Consider the following 19,383-nt stretch of genomic DNA (forward strand, 5'->3'; position numbering starts at 1 on the left):
ATGTGCTTCCTAATGATTTTCATTCGGCTGTATAACTATTCGCTTCGCATTTTCCTTCGATTTTCTAATTACAATTTGCACAGCCCCAATATTTCAATTACACGCAACCAGCGTTTGATCCTCCTATGCTAGCGCCTGTTGGTATTGCTCTTGACCATATCCCATGTTAAATTTCGGCACTGTGTAAATCAGAACCTGAATAAAAGAATATTTAAAAAAATTACTACAGTGAACCCTCGTTATTATGACCATGGTCGTTCCCGAAAATTTTGGTCATAAATCGGAATTGTCATATTAACGGGGGGGGGGGGATTTGCAGAGTTTTCACTGCATTGTTCCCCAGGAATACGATCGTAAAGCGCGTATGTCAGATTATCGGGGGTCATATTAACGAGGGTTCACTGTATTTATACACCTCACGAAGAAAACGGGTCCACTCACCGACTACGTTGTCGTCGAGGTATCCAAAACGAAGTGCAGCACGAAGTGGAAGTAGAACACAAGCCACGAGCAAGCAAGATCGACGGGATGCCATTCTTGTCGTTCACTAGCACGAACGGCTACAGTTCGTCACTGTATAGCCAACCAATGCGTGCGCGCCCGCGCGGAGAAGAACGTCTGCCTCACCGCGCGCGAAAGGGCTTTGCGCGCTGCTCGAGCGCCGCCGCTGCCGCCGCCTTCGTCGACTCTTCTGGCTGCCGCAACGGACGCTTGTTGTCGTCCTGTCACGGGACAGCGATGACGGAGGGTTGTCGATAGGAGTTGTTTTCCGTCGCGGGGTGCTTGAACACGTGTTTCTATAGTGGTCGCGAGGTGATGGAAATTAGCGGGAGCACGAGGCATATAGGAGCAGGTTTTGTTACGTTGCCGATTTCGGGTTTTGATACTTGTGTGTTTTACTAGGTTGGAAGGCGTTTACGATAATGGTGCTGAAAAGGCGTCAAACGAATAGCGCTCTTCTTTTGAAGTAGCTGACATGTAACGTTACTAAACTTGGATTTGTCAACTTTCTTTATCGTACCGTTTTCTTTTATAGGGACGGTTGCATCCGTTTCAACCGATTTCGAAACTGCAGTGTCATTTCATTACTCGTGGATCACTGACTACGGTATCGAAAATCCCACGCGAAAGAGCGGTGTAGTTTGACTGTTATTCGACGGAATACATGACAAGAGCAGACGTCGGATGCTGAGAGTATGCCGGAATTCCTTCTTTAAAAAAATGAGTACCAATGAGGGCGCGACCTTGAGAAAAGGAATGCCGCAGCCATGGCGGAAGGAAACACAGGAGCCGCCCTTACGACGGTTTCCCATTGGGACGGGCGTGCCAGCCTTCGCAATGCATTCTGGGATTCTCCTGTTTACCACGTGACGGCTCACGTAACCCCAAGAGCATGGCGGCTCCCTAAGCAGACGACGCGAGTTGTGGTTGTCTTACCGTTCAGATATCATCATTGTGATGAACGCGCGCGTGCAGTTTCATTTCTGTGTGTTCCGATGTTTACTTTTACTATTTTTTTACTTTTACTACTTTTTTATTTTTACTATTACAAGACCAGTCACGGTCTGCAGGACGAGTACGCGCGCTGGACTAGAATCATCACGCGTGGCAGCGCTGACTACATTTGTGTTTGTTGCTGAAGTGGTAAAGAATACCATTAAGTAAACTTTTATAACAATGGAGGAAATCAAATGAATCTGAGGGCACAGCGCGAGATCGCAAACGAACGATCCAAGATGTCTCAAACACACGCAGGTGCCTGAAACAACCGGTCAAGTACGTACTTACGAATGAGACGTTATTCCCATGACAGAGCTGCATTCCTTTGAACGAGAGCCGCAGCCGGAACAAAACACGTCACCATAACATTGTTTCTAATGATGCTCGCAGCATAAAAGCACGAAGGGGGGCGCGAGCACCAAGCGTTGTAAAACCGAAACTTTAGAGAGGATCACGTGGTGGGCAGGAAGTAATGGCGGTTTTGACTCGACTGACCGCCAGAGTGGTCCCACGCACATATGTTCGAAACGGCCCCTCCTGTGTTTCCTTCCTCCATGGCCACAGCCGTGCGAGCGTCTCGCATGTTGAATTCCAATGGGCGCGTTAAGCAGGCTCTCGAGCGTCCTTTTTCTCGGGTACTCAGGGGAACGTTCCCTTGGTATCCCCACTTAACGGTGTTTGTGAGGCTATCCGGAAGCCGGGCGCCCAACACGGACGCCACTCCTCGAGTTTCCTTCTGTCGTCTGCTTTCTGTAAAACAAGCCGCCCACCAATCCCGCCAAACGCCGTCTCTATTGGCCAAACGGCGTGTACACCGGAAAATGCGTCACAGGCCGGAAGTCATACCGCTTTACCGTGGCATACGACAAGGGGCGCACAGGGTGCACACGGGAAAGCGCACCGGAAGTTGCTTGGGTGCTGTTAAGTGATCCCAGGAGAGAGGGAACATTCTCGGAGCACCACCTTAACGCGCCCAATGGCGGATCGGAGGAGCAACAGGACAGGATGGAGCGGCTTTTCCACGGAACATTGCCTTTCGAAGAAAGCGTAATCTGCGTGGGTCTCTCCTTCGTCCTTGGAACCGGACGACGTCACAACGTTCCAAAGTATAGCAACACCGCATTCGAAGCGCTGGAGGTGGGGGAGATTTCGCTCTCCTAACCAGAGCGTCGAACCGAATCGGAACCGAAACCGAAAACCGGAATTAACCGTAATTTTTAGGTGGCACTGAACCATAACTACTAGCGCAATCTTGGAGCTAAACCGGAACCGCACCGATATAAAAACTTCGCTTACCGGTTCGGGATACCGATTCTACCGTCAGTGAATGTTCCGTCGGTTTGGAGTCGTTATTTACTTTTTTTGCGACTGCAGTTTTTGAAAAATGTTCACGGTTGGCAACGAATCACACTGGATTAGGAAAAAGTACACCTTGCATACCTGTTTATTGCCCCTTTAACTCTCCTTCACTTAAGAGAGTTATTGTCACTGAAGCATTCATCATGTCACCAACTAACGTTTGTAAAAAAAATATTTGAGTGTTAACTTTAAAGTTTAGCAACCCTTGATCTCATTTTAAAGTTAACCAGCGTTGGTGAAAGCGGGATTAAAGGTGTAAACTAATTTACTGTGTGGGCTCGAAAATAGTAAATAATTACATAACATCCATACCCTACAAACATCTCTTATTAGATTACGTCGTGTTATTATTTCGTAACCTTCAACGCGTCGTGTATTGCATGAAAAAAAAAAAAAAAAACTAGACCAGAATAACTTTCGATCGAAAAATTCGCAGAAAACGGACGCACCGAATCGTCTTCGAAAGACTGTATCACATTTTAAATTTCAAAATCAATAACGAGGCCGACGGCAGCTTCCGTGCTATATATCCGCTCTCAACGTAGGATGGGCTTGAACGTGTCGTATTTTTCCTCGTTGGGGATTCAGAGCACGTCCTTCATGCCCCGGGCCACAATGATGCCCGGATGACACTTCACATGCGACACATACGAACACAGCGCAGCCTAGTTTGCAAGGTATGGAAAGATACGACCGTAAGATTGCTATGTTGTGTGTTTGATACTATGCAAGTACCGCGAAGCAACCGTGGCTATAAGCGGTACGACCGTTGGCGTCAATCATGGTAATTGGACTAGTATGGAGTCAAACATATTGTGCATGTTCGTCCGAATCACATGACAGGAAGACCACCATGGGCAACGCAACCAAGAAACAGAAAGCCCGCTTAATGGCCCCTCTCGCTCTATCGGTACGTTGACATCAGGGATGTGCAGTAGTTAACTACTTGTAGTTAAACTAATGCGTGGTAGTTAAAAAGTAGTTAGGAACTACTTGCAAAAATGGTAGTTATCCATTGGTAAATGGTAGTTAGTTGCGTTAATGCTAGTTAATGGTTGTTAGTTATTCTTTTGTAGTTAAATTGCAGTAGTTAGGTTTCAGCAGGCTACAACTACTTCTCATTATTTCACTTAGTCTTCCGTGTGCTTCACGGCCTTCTTTCTTTGTGCTTATTACCGACAACTCTGAGAATTTTTTTCATATTGCGCATGACGCACATGCACAAAATATCAGCACTGTGCATCTGACGCAGGCAACAAAAGCTCACTCAGCAGTGTCATTCAGGGAGGGAACTCCATAACCATGATTAAAAGCGCTAAAAAAACCCAGTGCCGGGGAGCTAAAAAGACATACACATTGCACTGTAGTGCACACAGTGCAATGTGTATGTGTCTGCCTTTTTAGCTCCCCGGCGCTGGGGTTTTGAACGCTTTTAGTCATGATTCCAGAAAACCGAACAGCCCAATTTTTCACCCTTTCTGATAAATTCCATAACGCATTACAATGCTCAACGCAGGTACACAGCGCATTCAAAGAGCTTAAGCCCCCTCCGTCGTCAGATTGGAGACCCTAACCGTATCATTGCATGACGTATCACTACATGAGTATTTTATCGAGGGGCTGATGTCTGGGGTTTTCCCTGTGTTTTCCTCAGAGGCTTTCAGACATGTGTCGGCACAGTTCCCTTAGAAGTCGGCCCAGGACGCACATTCCCCGTGAGTCATGACGTTGCCCACCGACAACGGCGAGCCTTTCACCACCACCACTACCTTGTATGGAGGGGTATTCGCTCCGAGATCGAACAGAGTCGGCGCGCTGCGGAGAAACGATGAACTACCATTGTGTGGACGCGTCGTCTGCTTTTACACGTTTATTCAGCGCTTACCGCTGTACGTGGAGCATTGGGGAACCGAACAGTATCGTACCAGTCATCTTCCGGTGAATATACACTAGAATTACGGAAAAGATCCATCAACTTCGAACATTGGCCCACGTGTTATCCACACTTAGAAAGGTGACGGTTTCGCCCCCTATAGGTCGATCTCGCAGCGAATATATACTGTGCACCTTTTATGCTTGTATGCTTGCACTTTGTATATATGCTGTGCCTATGATTGTTGCGAGTGTGGGAGTTCACTGTCTTCTCGCTCCCCAAGCACTATTTCTACGCCTAAGCGATCATAGATATAACGACACGCACAAAAGATCATAGTAGTTGCAAAGTAGTTTTAACTAGTGCAGCTGTGATGTAGTTACACTCGTAAACTACAATTTGACGCAGTAGCTAGTAGTTGTAGTTAAACTGCTAAAGTGTAATTACAGCACATCTCTAGTTGACATATGGAGTCGCCATGTTGTCTGCTGTCGGCACTCGCCGCAGACACAGGTTTCTGTGTGGCTACCAGTTGTTGTCCACGGAGGCTGATGGATCTCGTCGCCATGCCTACGGCCGTCTAAGCCATGACGCCACTCGCCAACTCATAATGATGATGATGATTGAATTTTATTGGCTGTGGGAGCCAATCTGTTGAATCAAGAATCACCGTCATTGACATGAGCCAGCAGTGGCGCCACAACATGCTTACAAGCGCGCGCCACGTGCGTTCGTTCATCGTACGACGTTCATCACCATACGTCGTTAGTCATTTGCACGTTGGATCCTTGCCTTAGCTCATTCGGCCCTTCATCATCCAAATTGCTAGGTACAGTCAACCCTCGATTTATGAACACCCTCGGTTCCCAGAAAAATCGTTCATAAATCGAGGGATTCATAAATCGAAAATTGCGTTAAGTCAGTACGATCGAGCTGACGAAACAGTATTTGCGAGTTGGGATTCTGTTTATAATGCAATATACATTGTAATTTTGCTTTCCGCCATGCCTTCTGCTTTACACTTGGTCGTCCTTAATGCGTCCCCGGAAAACCCGTTTGTTGTTCGGATTTCGAGGGGTTAAAAACCGAGGGTGCAATTCCAGGAAAAAAGTTCGTCCGTTCCGACATCATTCATAAGACCACGGAATAGTTCATTTGAAGATTTTGGTTGACCTCGGAACGATCCGTTCATAAACTGAGGGCAAAAAACGCAGGGCAAGTCCTAGTTGGTTCCCAGAAATTCCATTCATTATTCGAATATCGAGGTTGATAAAACGAGGGAAAAACGCATGTAAAAATTTTGGTTCCTCGTGCTCCTGTTCATAAAACGAGGGAATTCATAAATCGAAGGTTCATAAATCGAGGGTTGACTGTATATCTCTTCAGTCATTTTATCATTGTATGTATCATACCAGAGTGCTAGTAAACTGTCTGCGTGTTATCCAAATGCCGTATTCCTGAATCTTCTTTTGAGTTTGGCAGATAGCCGGGGACATCGGGTTCGTCACAGACTTTTATCAACGTTCGTCACCCCTTTCCCTTGGTCTAGCTTGCCTCACGTGGCGCAGTCGACAGGATACTACCAGTGATTCTCCACATTTTTCACTTCTGGTTGATACGGTATTAATTTTTTGCACGTACTTCGACTTTGAAGTCTAATGTTTTTTTCATAGTTCATTCGAGCGCATTGCTTAACATCTTTCGAACAGTTCTATCCCTTCCTAACGTCTAGTTCACTTTTTTGTCAAGCATTAATTGCGTCCTTCAGTTTTTCATCGCTTTTTTTTTATCTTTCGGTTGTTCGCGATTTCGAAGTCGACGTTCAATGTTCGAGTTAGGTTCTGCTGGTAACACCTACCTGGCGATTGGTGCACTATTTTTGTCTTCCCTCAATTTTTCGTTGTGTCTTAATGACAAATATCCGGTCTTTTGAGTTTGTTGTCTCATGGAAAGTCCAAAGGTGTTGAGACTATAATGCGTGTTGTCTCATGGAAAATCCAAAGGTGTTCAGACTATAATGCGTGTCATCTCATGGAAACTCCAAAGGTGTTCAGACTATAATGCGCCAAGACTCATACAACTCATAATGAATTGGTGACGTCGTTTAATGTTTGGGCTTTTTTTGCTCTAAGTGGAAACGTAGTAACATAGTAAAGTGTGGAAATGTCATATATGACATATAGGACACTTCGAATTTAGGCATTATGGGCGCACGCGAACGTCTTCAACAATCGTAACGCATTGTACACAGGACGATGTGTATTGCCACGTCCCAGCCCATGAGTACGATACGTGTTTGCCAGACCATGACCTTTTATCACCTAACCGCAATTATTACTTACACAAGTTACATTATTATACTGCTCATACGAGTTATACGCGTTCATTATTTGATATATAGAATATACACATGTTACTTATCGTTGTATACCATATTGACAAAGGCTACAAATAATTAAGCATCTCAAAACAATTATAATGAGTGAGTTGCTTTCGTACACAGTCCGAACTCAATAATGTTACGAATGTTGCGGACAGAGATAGACAGAAAATATAAACTGATACAAAACTGATATAAACTGATATAAAACTGATATAAAACTGATATAAAACTGATACAACCTGGGTTGAGTAACGAAACAAGCAAAGCAAAGTACTGGAAAAACGGACAAGGCAATTCACGGTGTGTAGCAAGTTGAGAAACTGCCCGCGGGAATATTTTTTTCTCCCGTTATTATAAACAGTGTTGCTCGTCTGTGCATTATGGCATGTTTGTGTTCAGCTTGCTCTTGATTATTATACGCAAGTTTTATGACTGAATAATTCTCCGTGTTGTTTGCTATACCGGGCTATGCCAGAAGCAGAAACCGCATGTCTGGTTGTGGGAAAATGTTGCGATAACTTATCGTCATCTCGGTACGTTCGCCACCGACATCGCACGGGGACGTATCTTGTTGTTTGGACTTCTTTTGTGGCACGATGCGAGGGCCCTCAAAGTGCAAAAAATGCGAGAAAGGGGGCCTTTTCCTGCTTGTCGGCTAGACGGTGCGGAACGGTAAATTCTTTTGGTATGTAATAAGCTGTTGTCTGCATTGTACTTCTTATGTTTAACCTATTTGGCCGGGAAACTGGCGTTGGTCCTGGTGAGTGGGTTTCGCCTGGCCTTGGAGGGCAGTAGGATTCTCACAAGGTTTACCCCACTATATTGCGCTATATATTGCATTCTACAAAACCGCGAATACCGTCGTTTCGATGGGCGCGAATTGTTGGCCGTCTTCAGTTCTCCGTCAAATTATCCGTCAAGTTCTCCGTCGTACTGATAGGCGGGACGAAAGGAGGACATGGACCTTCGTCATCAGTTGCCCCTTCACAGCTTTCGCGGATAAAGGCAGCAAGGCAGGGAGGTAGGGTTTGTAGCACGGAACATATTTTGTAATGTAATGGTGGGAGTCTGATATGCGCTGTCTGTCTTTGGTTAAAAAGGAATTGCCACGTTCACTTGGCGAATTTTGGAAATCAATTCAAAAAATTCGATTTTTGTTGCGACAGAAACAATAAAGGGATTGTAAGCCGCGGCAAATGTTCTCTGAAGATCAATAATATTGATGAACGTAAAAGCGGCGAAGCAAAGATGAGGACTGACAGACGTTGACATGGGACGAGCGCTGTTGGAACACCGTTGACCTAATAATTCTCGGACGAGCAGGTTTTTCAATAAAATTTTGAACACGTTAGGTGAAATTCACTGAACATTTTGCTGTACGTTCAATTTTAGTGACGTGATGCAGTGCGTACTCTCCTAGAAAGCCCTTCACTGACTGAACTTGGTTTAAGATGTTTCATCTTTTTTTAAAAAAATGGCGTTTCAATACCTCCTTCAGGTGAACTCAGCTATTTTCTTCTTCTTTACTTCATAAATGGTTATAAATTTTACCACCTACGACATTCCTGGCAAGGAAAACAAAACGTCGTCTCTTTGCACGAAATTTAATTAAGTTCGTCATTAATAATTCTCGCAATTGATTCACGTCGAGCAGGGAATCGGCCGTCCTGCGCGCTCTTCAGGGAAAACTCCCTCTGCCATAGAAAGTGAGCGACCCACATACAGAGGAGAGTCGACTCTCGAGCGCCTCTAGCGTTGAATCCCCGAATTGCAGAACGGGAGTCAATGTCACCGGGACGATGTCACGAGAGCCGCGCCGCATTTTCGCCCACTAAGAGTCGACTCTCCCGACTCTCGAGCTGCTCGAGTTCAATAAACGAACACAACCACTATACACTCTGAAATGGGGGTGTCAGCGTGGAAGAAAAACACCCTTCGACGCTGCTTCGTCTTCGTCTTTGGGAAGTCAACTGCGAGGTTGCAACGGCAACGCGGGTAAGAAGGGCGGTTACGTATGCCAATCACGCAGCAATCACGCAGCGAATCACGCAGCGAATCACGCAAATCACGCAGCGATCACGACGTTCCAATCACGCAGCGAATCACGCAGCGGCGGCTTCTGTCCTGAGGCAACTCCCTTCCTATATCTCTACCGGTTTGCTGGATTTCTACCCATCTACGCAGCGATAAAGATATTCGTGAAGAATCACGAGCGCAATGCATTCTTGTTTAACAGTTTCAAAGTGAATATTACATAGTGAATATTATTATAGTGATATTACTAGTGAACCGCTTGTCATGCGGTTTCTCCGGCTTCGAAGTTGCTCAGAACTAATGGATTATGCAAGACGACAGAGGAAGGGCCTTATGCTGCTTCCCTTTTTTAGCCCTCGTTTTTATTACGGAAAAGAATGATGGCTTAGAGTAAGAACTGTAAATAGTTTGCGCTATCTAACTGATACAAGGAATAGTAGTACGGCAGTGAAAAGCTTCTCTACTCAACTCTACTGTGTCAGAGGATGTAGAACGAGACATTTCTGTTACTAAGGTTGCACTTGTCGCCGTAACTTTAAAAATAATTTTTGTAAGAATAATGCTGTCTTCCAGGCCCATTCCGAGCACACGTAAAGCACTCCTGTACAGCGTACTCTGCCGCCTTATGTCACTCACACAGGAGGAGCTTGCTTTAGAGGAACCGTTACGATACTCAAATATAACTTTTACAGTAAACCCTCGTTTACTCGAAGTCGCTTATCTCGAAATATCGGTTATTTTTAATTAATATCGATCAAAGTGTATAGATTTGTGTAGTTTCCCTCTCTTTTCTGAATAACGCGTCCTGGAGTAGCCAGTCCCAAGTGGCTCGAGGCTAACATCTCAATTTTTTTTCTTTTACAAATCAATCAATCAATCGATCGATCGACTTTTTTTTATTCGTCTCGATCCTTGTCCCAATGCTTCCTATGTATTTAGGCCCTTTTAAGTCGATGTTTTTTTTTTTTTCTGGAGTACGGATAGCTCGAAATTCCATCAACGGTAGGTCACCGTACCTATTGCTGATAACGTGCATTCTTCAGTCCCCAGGCTCGGTCATGGCCTTTCAGTCCTAATTACGCACTCTCATCCTTGCAACATGCCGCCAGCTGTGGCACGCAGACCTCACTCCCCTTTTCACCCAACGTCACTCCTCCTCCTCCTCTGCATTCTTCTGAGTGTCTCAGTTTCGACGAAAGATGAAAGTCACTGAAAAGGTTAGCCAGCTGTAGGGATCGAACCCACATCTTCTGGAATACCGGTCTAGGGCTCTACCAATTGAGCTAACCTAACACGCCTCTCCAGCGACTTTCGGGGTGCGTCATCTGAAGGGACGACAAACCAGCCACTCACTCTCACTCACCCTCCTTTCACTCTTACATTTTTTGCTCACTCATACACACATTCATACGACGGAAATCGACGCAAGCGGCACCTGTTGAACATCTGTCCCTTCTATGTTGTTCCAGCCTCAGAACATCAGTTTCTCTCGGTCTCAGTTTCGTTTCGTTTTTCGCCGGCCTCTGACGTGATGGCTGAACAACGCACATGCAAGTCCCCGACTTTGGAGCGGAAGGTGGCACTTATCAAAGGCCCGGCAGCAAGTTCATCAAGATCTATCATGAACTGTTTCGTTCATGCGGGTTTCTCGTCTTCCACTGCCGTACCGGAGCCAGCAGGTGAGATCAGTGGCTCTGATGAACTGTGCAACGACGTGATGCACCTCGGATGTTGTGGGGAGAGTGACTTAGAGGACTTGAAGAACAGCGACGACTATGCGCTTTACGACGTTTCAACTTACTCGAAGCCCTTTCCAATTTTTTTCTATCCCCCTTTTCTTTTTTATGATAAACGTATTCCCTTTCTATTTAATAATATGTGAGCCCGGGTCAGTTGGCATAAAAGTGAAGTTCGAGTCCCATACTCATTTCAATAGCAAGTTTTAGTGCATCGCACGGGGGGGGGGGGGGGCTAGCGCTATATGTGCGTGCACAAAACCAGAGACGCTGTCCCTTACGGACGCAAGGACGGCAGCGCACGACGCGCTAAAACACAATGCGCCCTTGTCAGCGCTTCCTGCACGTGATGCTAAGGCTAAATTGGAGCAGCTTTACAGGTATGGTGAGTCATGCTCCATGTACCGCAGACTAAGTCTCTGTATATAATGTCCAATGAAAATCGTCGTTTAAAATTCGAACATCATCGGAAATCACCTAATCCAGTAGTATTCTTAGTTTGTTGCCCACAGAAACACGCAGCAATCTCTATTGCACCCATGATATCTTACATCCAAGAAGGACAATTTCCATATGGATGACTATTAACTAATGTAATTTGATTAATTATTACTGAGAAAACAGCTAATATATGGAGATATTCGTTCATATTAGCAAAGGTGAGAGCGCTTCGATCACATTTTCACCGTTGTATCATTAGGTTTCACGTGAATTAGCGAGTTCGTTAATTCGTCAAAGAAGCCCCTGCACAGAATATGGTAGCCGAGATGGTTGCATAGTCGGTGTGTCATTTTTTCAAAAAAATAATGGGATAGTAATAATAGATAAAATAGACGAAGTATGACTGCAATGACTGTATCATTAGGTTTCACGCGAATTAGCAAGTTCGTTAATTCGTCAAAGAAGCCCCTGCACAGAATATGGTAGCCGAGATGGTTGTATAGTCTGTGTGTTATTTTTTCAAAAAAAATAATGGGATAGTAATAATGGATAAAATAGACGAAGTATGACTGCAATGACTGTATCATTAGGTTTCACGCGAATTAGCAAGTTCGTTAATTCGTCAAAGAAGCCCCTGCACAGAATATGGTAGCCGAGATGGTTGCATAATCGGTGAGTTATTTTTGCAAAAAAATAATGGAATAGTAATAATAGATAAAATAGACGAAGCAGGACTGCAATAACGCCTTTAGTTATGAACCATATGGTCGGATAAGTTTTCGATATCGCGGTTCCGATGTACTACGCTATGTCTATTACCTCCTTTGCCGTTAAACTTGGAACGCGAATGACCGTCTCTTAGCTCGAGGCATAGTTTGAGAACCCCATTAGGGGACACACTTAACCTAACACTGCAGGCAGTACATGTACTTCAACGCATTTTCGAATGTTTATACTATTTTACAAGATGTCCACACGAACATTAATTCCTCTACGTGAACACTACCTCCCGCGGCAACGTCATGTCGTCAGCGTCTGAACTTTAAAAGCATTTCACGAAAAAGGAAACTTCTAATGGGATTAAGGAGGACCTTTGTCACGCAGAATATTTGGAAGATACAAATTAGAGGGAAAAAAAACCGCTCTCACAGTTCAATGAACAGGGTGTCATCGTAAAGAGAAATCTCTGGTATTGAGACACTACTGAATGCGGAGATGTCTCGCACGGAGGGATTGAAAACAAAAAGAATATGGACGAAGAGATGTAAATACTTAAGTGAAGTATTTACTTACTTTATAAGGGCTGAGCGGCCACATGCACCTGCAGTAGGGTATAAAGTGGAGCTACTTGAGGACGGGGGCAAGTTGAAGACAGCTTGGGTTTTTCGCGTGGCATTTTCTTAGCAATGTTTTTTTTTCTCGTCTGTGACACCAGGGTGAGTACAGCCGTCGTCTGGGCTTTGAAGTAACGTGTTGACGTTCTGCACGTAGCTTTTTAGAAAGACGTCAGACGCTGTTCTGCAGATGTGGTCGAGGTAAGAGGGGCCTTTTTTTTTTGTCCCATATCTGTAACTTTTGCGAGCATTGACTTCCAATTTGCTAATTTCTGCTCCTCGGCAAATAAAATATGACCTTACCGCTATGATGCCGTGTCACTGCCCTGTGTTTCCATGTGCACTACTCGTGGCTGACCGTTTCGGCCCAAACAAAAGACAAAATTTAAACCCGGCGTTAATTTTTTGATGTCCTCAACTTACCCGCAGGGTGGGGTAAAATTGAATAAAATATGTAGCCTGTCATTTTTGGCTCGTACGAAATAAATATCTGGTTTAGCACCACAGCAATTTGTGCATCATTTCTAAAAGGTTTGAGGATTCAGTTAACGAATTATGGTACAATTTAGGCGATTATTCTGACTGCTGTTAACAAAATAGCTCATCCCTCTTCAACATAGACCACCTTACCATAATAGATAACGGGGCCGGCTTTCGCTGTTCTTCGAAGGAGGGCTTCCTAAGTTGAAAAGGAAATGGGTAAGAATATTATCCGTAATATTCGCCGCAAAAAAAGCGAAAGAAGTCGGCCCAGGACGCATACTAACCCCTCCGCTGTCCTCCACTCCTTCCTGCTGTCCTCTCTCCCTCTGTCCACATCTGTACGGCGCTCATAGTCACAGTTGCTTCGCGGCGCTAACAGGGAATTTAAAAACAAAAGGCGTTTCGCCTTTTGTTTTTAAATTTTTTACATGTTTTTGTTTTACATTTTTATTTTTATGTTTCATAAAAATAAAAATGTAAGTAAATGAAACATAAAAATAAAATGGGCTGCACCTTTGGACCGTTCTGGCACACTCATTTTTAAATGCGGCGGCTTTATAGGCTCTGATCCTGATCATTATTCTGATCCGGATCTTCGGGGGTGCACTCGTTCCGGTGCCACGGTAACGCGACTTCTCCCGTCTGTTCTTTTCTCTCCACAAACGCTATGGGCGGAACTACGGGGCAGTCGAAGCTGGCTGGCACTAAAAAAAACTACCGCTATACCAATTGACTGCGAATTTAATTGAAATATTATACGCGGCGACTCCTAAGTATCACAGGAAACCACGTGACAGCGTTTTGTCTTCAGCTTTGGTTCGGGACTGTATCGCTTCACTCGCTTACTCGCATCGTTTCAAGTAAGCAAAACACATTAACAAAATTGCATCGAGCAAGCAACAAACTAACTACTCCGTTTCCCATGTCATCACCTTATGCGGAGAAGTGTCCCCCTAGGGAGCGTGAGATCCTCTCAGCTGCGTCTCTCTTTAACGCCCAGAGGATACCGTACGGATCTTTGCCTCATAAGCGTCCTCAGGGCCATCCGCGCGAGATGTCGTATTCCACCCTCGTAAGGGAGTGATGAATGTTTCTCCCCGTTATCATTAATATCTCTGGTATCGCGTCTCCCGCATTGCAGTTCACACCGGCGGTGACATGACGATGAAGGTTGCGCTGCGCCCTCTAACGTGAAGGTACGCTAATGGTGCAGAGGCTGGGCGTAACGAAGACTCGGGAATGGGCCTTAAATAAGTAACTAGGACGACAAGATGCATTATCTCATTAGAAGGAAGTCCTGCTTTATACTTGTTTTCACTAGAAGCTTCATCAAAACGAGGTCAGGAGGAAAAGTGTAATTAAGAAGGAAATGCCTTTAGGCACTTTACAGTGTCTTACCGGTTTGCTGGATTTTCTACCCTTCCACGTTGTTTAAAAGTAGATGTGGCGGGATTGCGCAGTTTGTACTGCAGAAGTTAAAGTAGTGTACGAACGTTAAAATGCGTAAGATAATTTTTAAAATACCAGTCTGTGTGCAAAAATATCATTGATCAGTCGTTAGGTCAGCGGCATAATTTTGTTTTGAGGATAATAAATAATAATAATACTATGAAGAAATAATACAAAGAGAAACACAGAAGAAAGCATAGAAGGACATATAACAGTGACACGAACAAACTTCACGCTACTTTCGTGACCCGCTAATCCCATCAAGACTAAAATAATAACGTAATTAGTTTATTTTTATTAAATAATAACGACACCATTCTTTCCGCTTTGTATTTTATTATTCGTTATTAGTTTCTTGGAGAGGATTAAGGATTGATGAGTTGTAGCTGTCAGCGATGTAGGCGAGTGGAGAGAGAGAGAAAGCATACAATATACACAGAGGTCTAGAAGTGTTTTGGGTGGACTTTCGGGTGGTGGTGGTGGTGATGGTGAAAGGGGTTCGCGACGTCACGACTGATGACGCCCTGGGGAAATGTGCGTCCTGGGCAGACTTCTAAGGGAACTTCTGCCGACATATGTCTGAAAGCGTCCGAGGAAAACCCAGGAAAAACCCCAGACAGCACAGCCGGGGTGGGGGTGGGGGGGACTTTCGGGAGCAACTGCGCTGATGACATCGAGCAGGCGAACCCGGTGATACCGCATACAACGCGGCCCATAGACCTAGCTACCGAAGAAACGTCATCGTGACGTAATCATGACGTTGGTAGACATACCGTGTAGTCACACGAGCGACATTTCCCCAACGGAAGATGCGAAAAACGTCATAGCTTTCTGCTGTCACGTGAGCGCGAGCGGTCAGCGTCGTGTCTTCACGTACACTGCTAACCATGGGGAAGATCCTGCGCCACAGCCAGAAGATGTTCCGTAGCAGACGACAGGAAAAGACGCTGACGGCGTCGTCTGCTAAGTGTCGTCTGCTAAATGCGCCAATACGCCTCTCCCGGTAGTCCGCACCGTGTGAATGCCGTTTCAAAAAGCTGTATTCCTTAACGAAGGTCACTTCTTTGTATTAGTGGCACATACAAATTAGGCCACGTTTTTAGTCGCTTTGGTGTCTTCATTCGCGTTCCTTGTCCAACACGGAAAGAAAAGAAAGCTCCACCCAAGAGTTGGTTGCACCGTTTGGAAAGTCAACATCGTAATCCTGTGCGGAATGTGGTTTGTTATTACGACTTTTTTTTGTGGTTGTTTTGGATGGAGACACCATGTGCACTTCGAGAGAAACTCGTGCCCTTCATGGTCCTGAAGATGGAAAAGTCCGGTAGCCATCTTTAGAAAGGGCTTACCGGGTTAAGGGCTAAGGGCTTACCGGGTTGGATGCAGCAGAACGGGGCCATACAATTAATAATATGCAAGGAATTGCATAAAAACCTTACAATATGAAAAAACTATAGTTACACTTGACCTTCTTGTGACTTATTGATTTTTGGCTATAGTTGTTCTAGTCTACCAAGTTGGCACGCGCTGTTGTACCATATGACGTAAATGACGTCATTTGTTCGTAAACAGGGAGAGGTCCATTGTGCGATTCAATGCCACATCACTGTCTCAAAGCCTGACCTTGAAGTCACCTGCCGGCACAAGCGTGTCATGAGATGGACAACTCCCGGACAACAACACCCCATGGAATCGGTCCAGATTTCGTAGAAACCTCCTTTTTCTCATCCCTTCTTGCTGTTCTCTTCGTTTTCGAAAGAGTGGTGGTGAAAAAAAGAAAACAGATATAAAATGGCGCGTGGCAAATTCTCTGGTAAACATGCCGTGTCATTTCCGATCAGGACCGGTCGAACGCAGGAAACAAGAGGCAGTTTTATGTTGATCTTTAGCAACACTTCTAACGCGTTCCAAGGTATACTCGTAGGCAATGTTAAAAACTTTCCGTGTGCGCTCCTTAGGAGCGAACAGCAACGACATAGTGTAAAAAGAAGATATATTCTGCAAGGAAATTTCCTGGATGCTGGCAGTGAATCACCAAATGTCTGAAGTTGCAATACACACACTGAAGCAGTTTTTGAAGTGAGCTAGCTACTCTCATTGATATCGTTGGGTCGATAAAATCGATCACACAATATTCTGTAATCATTCGAGAGTGACAAGACACACCCCGACCGTCAGCTGTCCAGAGAGATATTGTTTGCGTCTGATATTGCGTGTTAGTCCCCTGTTCCCTAGAATATGTCGTCACATTTGCTCTCTGTCAATTTGAATTTTTCTTTTTTCCTTTCTCAACGTCTTGCTTCGATTCATCTCATTCATTTACTATGCATTCTGCTTTTTCTCGAGTGTGTTACGGGGTTTGCTCATCGTACTGTTTCTTACGTAAATTTAAGTACGTGCTTCCACAATACGAATATTGGAGAGGCCAGTCTACTCCACATCGGGACTAGCATCTGCGCGTTAGTAATCCGCATCTAATAATAACCCGCATCATAATCTGCATCTAATAATTTGTTCTCGTAACATGTTTTCTCTTAGCTTGACCCAATCCAACTTCCACAAGCTAGTCTCACCGTTACTCCGTCCTTACGTGTTCGACCTCCTCGCCTTCACCACGAGGTCTCCCGCTCTTCCTGGACGCGACTCAGGAGCATCGTCATGGGCATCGTGCAGTCATTAGGCAGGTTCCCCAAACTCACCTCGGAAAAGCGTGCAACGAAGAAGGCCGCCACTAGATACCCCACTGTTGCCGTTCCGGATCACTTCAGCGCGCTAAGTTTAGCGGAAAAATGTTTTTGTTGCTTCTGCGAATGAATCTAGTCTTTATATGTCCAAATAAAACGCGTATAACAACTTTCTCTGTCGTGTTTCACTTTTTGGTCCCGTTTTTAAACGTGTTGAGCGATCGGAAGGATCTAGTGCACGGCTGCGTGCATCACATAGCGTACCTGTCGTACCAGGCGCCGCAGGCGCTGCAGTCGTCCATTTCTCCTTCGGTGACTTGGCCTGGCTTGGATTGTGCTTCAACTGGATCTTTAGCGCGCTACAATCCACGCAAGCCAACGTCTGGTAACAGTGGGGTATCTAAGGGCGGCCTCCGGCATTGCACGCATCGGGATAGGAACAAATACATGGGAAAATGGCGACCTTGGGGGACCTGTCATTAGGGAATCGCGGAGGCGTTTGTCCAAGATACCCTCAGCACAGAGAGACAATGAACTTCTTTTTTTTGTCTTAGTATTGATCATTGGCTGCCACTAACGAGACGCTTTCCGTGTGAGCAGCAGAGGATAACGGAGATGCTCGTATTTTTACAACGCTTTCTCTTTCTCTTGCCTCTTAAACACGACTCAGGTTTCCGCTTCGAAGTCAGATGCGATCAAAGGAGGTTCCTGATGAGAAAGGGCGAAGGAGAGAGAAGGAAGTTGATGGGCCCCTTCCGTATACACTGAAGGAAGCATGTGGACGCGATACGCTAAAAACGGTGCCCCAGGAGATGGTCAGACGACGCTGATCTCGGTGCGAAGACTGTCGTAGGATATTTGACATTGAACTTCGGAATTTTATATGCCATATTTTAGTGCTATAAACATGGCTCTAGTACTTTCTGCTACGGTATACACTGTATAAGCATGGAGTTTGAAAAGGATGGCATTGGAATGCAGGACTGAAAAGAAAATGGGCAGAATATCGGCTGTCTTAATGTCCGGCCCGATAGGGTACACTAAAAATCGCTGTTCAATTCTAAGACTTTTGTAGAGATGATCATTACTAACAGACAAAAAAATGGTAGAAGTCTAGCATTCGCAAGTGAATGAAACAAGTATTTAAAGTGATTGAAACATTTATTTTATTGAAAAACAAGATTTCGGATGGAGTCCGTCCTTCATCAGGTGCGATACATTGAACACTTTTTAGAGATATTTATACTAATGTACATCAGAGAAAGGGGACGACGAAGGTGGTGAGGAGGAAATACAAATTCTTATTAGAGAGGGCTGAGGGCGCGAAAAAGAAAATACAAAAGATTTTACAAAATGTAGTTCAATGTATCAATGTCCAAGAGTTCAATGTATCGCACCTGACGAAGGATGGACTCCGTCCGAAAGCTTGTTTTTCAGTAAAATAAATGTTTCGATCTCTTTACATACCTATTTTAGATTATCATTACCTTCAGAAGTCTAATAGTGTATACATACAAGGCTGCGAGTTCAATGAAGTACACTAGGAATTCACATACGAAAGGGCACTGCCTGAGAACCTCTTTCACTGCCTCTCTAAGGGGGGTACCTACTTGCTGCACCTCTTTGTCCGTTAGCTTGTGTGGCGCGTCTGTTTTCTTCGCGATGAGACTCATCCATTCCTGATAGACACTGCATTTCTACTCTTTTAAAGGATGAGCTACCAGGGATCGTTGTATCCACAATGTACGACACACCACGACATACATGCGGGGATTCTACAAGGAAGTTGCTCACATTATACACTTCCTCGCCAGCCGGTTTTCGTACGAGTTCATCTTCCAGAACTCGCGTCAGTCCCTGTATTGGGTTATTGTTGACTCTCCTTTTTTTCCCCTCCTTCCTACCCGCAATTTTTCGGCTCTGGTCCCGGACAGGATGTGCTCGCGCGAGTAAGGAAAATGCCAGTAGAAGCTAATGTGAAGGACTTTTTCGTTCACCTACACACTGGCACTCTTCCTGTGCGGGCTTGGCTGCGAGAGCGTCGTTTCTTCGTGGTTTTCACTAACCACAACTTACGCTCTGCCCAGGGGAAGAAACCTTGGAACATGCT

The sequence above is a fragment of the Ornithodoros turicata genome, unplaced genomic scaffold (assembly GCF_037126465.1).
Source record: "Ornithodoros turicata isolate Travis unplaced genomic scaffold, ASM3712646v1 ctg00000838.1, whole genome shotgun sequence".
Taxonomy (NCBI): Eukaryota; Metazoa; Arthropoda; class Arachnida; order Ixodida; family Argasidae; genus Ornithodoros; species Ornithodoros turicata.